Consider the following 2,657-nt stretch of genomic DNA (forward strand, 5'->3'; position numbering starts at 1 on the left):
TTGGCTCAGGTCATGATCCTGGAGTTCACAGTGGGCTCTCTGCTCAGTGGGGAGCCTGCTTGCCCCTCTGACCTTTCCCCTCTCATGCTCTCTGCCTCTCTCTCATTCTCTCTTTCTCTCAAATAAATAAATAAAAATAAAATCTTAAAAAGAAAGAAAGAAAGAAAGAAAACTATAAAGAGCTCAACCTAAGCCAGAAGAGAGAGACTTGAGCTGCCAGCTAGCAAGATTTCAGCCTTTAATCACTTATTACAATGGTCATCTCAGTCATATGTCATGCAGGTTCATGGTTATTTTTTTATTTATTCCCAAGGTAGGTTTCCTGAATGACCTGGATGGACAAACACAGTATAACACTGTGGAAAGAATTCATTTTATTGGGAACCACAGGACCCCCTGAGCTGCAGGCTCCATTGCCTGGACTCTTCCCCACTATTTACCTGGTCTTGGTGATGGGTTCTCGAGCTTGAGCTTCCTCACCAAGACAGACTCTGGGCTACAAACATTCATTTACTTCTTATTCAAACTCCTGGCTCTCACTGATCTGGGTAATTCAACCACTGGGGAACCCAAAATGTTTCATGTGTTGTGGAAGCACATACGATCTCCTATTATTTGTGCACCACCCATGGAGCTTTCCTGTAAGCTATGTCCTAGGAGCCCTACCATGGCCATCTGTAACCTTCACCCTGTCATCATGCCACCAAGTCTAGATCAGATGCTGGTGGTAATCCCCTATCTCTAGGACACATTTGTGTCTCTTACAGTCACCACCAAGGTACTTAGTTTATCTTTCTGTGGCTACAATATTGAAAATCATTTCTATTGTAACAGCTTCCCCTTGTTATCTTTGCTCTGCTCTAATATGCACAAAATGGAAGTGATGATTATGATTTTCTCAGTTTTTAATTTGATTTTATTGCTTCTGATAGTTCTTGTGTCTTACCTGCTGATCCTGTTAGCTATTGTCAGGATGAACTCAGCTGAAGGAAGGTGCAAGGCTTTTCCCACCTGTGGGTCCCACCCAACAGTGACCACTATGTTCTATGGGACTTTGATATTTATGCATGTTCAACCTAAGTCCAGTCATTCTTTTAATATTGACAAAGTGGTGTCCATATTTTATAGCCTCATTATTCCGATGCTGAATCCTTTGAGCTATAACTTGAGGAACAAAGATATAAAATATGCAGGACAAAGGATGTAGGAAAAATTATGCAATATCTTCTCTTAGTTGATTGTACTGTGTTTCCTATCAACATTAAACACTGTTACATGTCCCTTCAGAAGGAAAAACAAAGATAGATGAGTTCAACATACAGAGATTGACTTCTATTTACCTGTCATACTCCTAAGTGAACTTGCAGAAAGAGACATTCAGTATGTAATTTACAGTAATTTAAATGTCTGAAAAATTATAGCATTTTGTTAAGAAGTACATTCATATATAGTTAACCAGTAAAAACTTGCATACGAAGGACACAGTGTAGATAAGATCTATACATGATGAAACAGATAGTGAGATAGGATAAGACCAGGATTAATAGAAAGATAAAGGGCGTATAAAGGAGATTCAGCTTTGTAAGAAAAGGCATTTTTATTATAAAAGTCCAACTAAAAACTGGCTAATGTGAATATGTAAAGTAAATTATATTCAATAGGAATGAAGCATCACTTATTCAAGATGATTAAGATGTAGAGGCTTGTTATAAAACATTGTGCTATAATCAGCATTACTGTATTGTATGTTTAAATATTGGTCAGGAGTGTTGATCTCATGATATGTTTTCTTATCACCGTAAAAAATATACAAAGATTTGGAAAAACAGAAAAATATTTTATACAGATATTAACTACCTAGATGAGGTAGAGGGAATGGGAATGGAGAAAATGGATTAATGCCTATTCAGCTTATATGTAATTAAATTATTAATTTAAAATAATGAATAATAGTGGGAGAGTATGTGCTATGGTGAGTGCTGTGAATTGTGTAAGACTGATGAATCACAGACCTCTGCCCCTGAAACAAATAATACATATATGTTAATTTAAAAAATTTAAATAAAAAAGTAAAAAATAAAGTAAAATAATGAATAATGTAAGATAGAACTATTCTTTCAGGTGGGCAATGGAAATAATATGGGGTTTATAACATCATTTTATGTGTGTGTGTGTGTGTGTGTGTGTGTGTGTAAGTGACATACATGTGTGTTTCTTACAAATACTTTGAAAGGTGAAATTTTGTGATCCAGCATGGTCCTGTCCCATCTTCATGACCAAAGTAAGTTTATTACATATTGTACTCACAACTTAGGAAATGGACAATATCTCTGTGCAATAAAAAATAACCTTTAAATGAGAGATCCAACTGTAATATAAAGCATCAATAAGAATGGAAATTGTAAAAGTGATACTTTTTTATTTTTTTAAGTTTACAACACTGTGGGAATGCTTAATAGATGGGGAAGTTGGCAGAGCTTAGGAGGGGTTCAAGTCCTGTTAACCGAACAGGGTACAGACTATCATTGGTCACATGACTGACAATTGACAAATGAATTCACAGAGGAAGCAAACACAAACTTCATTCAGACTTTGGAAAGAACCTCAAGGATTTCAATATCTTATCTTGAATAACTTAAGATGTTTAAGAATCTTTA

At 35.8% G+C, this 2,657-nt stretch overlaps 1 pseudogene; it reads left to right on the forward strand.

Annotated features, from left to right (window-relative positions):
• Positions 1-335: 335 nt before the first annotated feature.
• Positions 336-1,234, forward strand: LOC123388546 (annotated as a pseudogene).
• Positions 1,235-2,657: the final 1,423 nt, after the last annotated feature.

The sequence above is a fragment of the Mustela putorius genome, unplaced genomic scaffold, assembly GCF_011764305.1.
Source record: "Mustela putorius furo isolate JIRA1106 unplaced genomic scaffold, ASM1176430v1.1 tig00000127_pilon_pilon_pilon, whole genome shotgun sequence".
Classification (NCBI taxonomy): domain Eukaryota; kingdom Metazoa; phylum Chordata; class Mammalia; order Carnivora; family Mustelidae; genus Mustela; species Mustela putorius.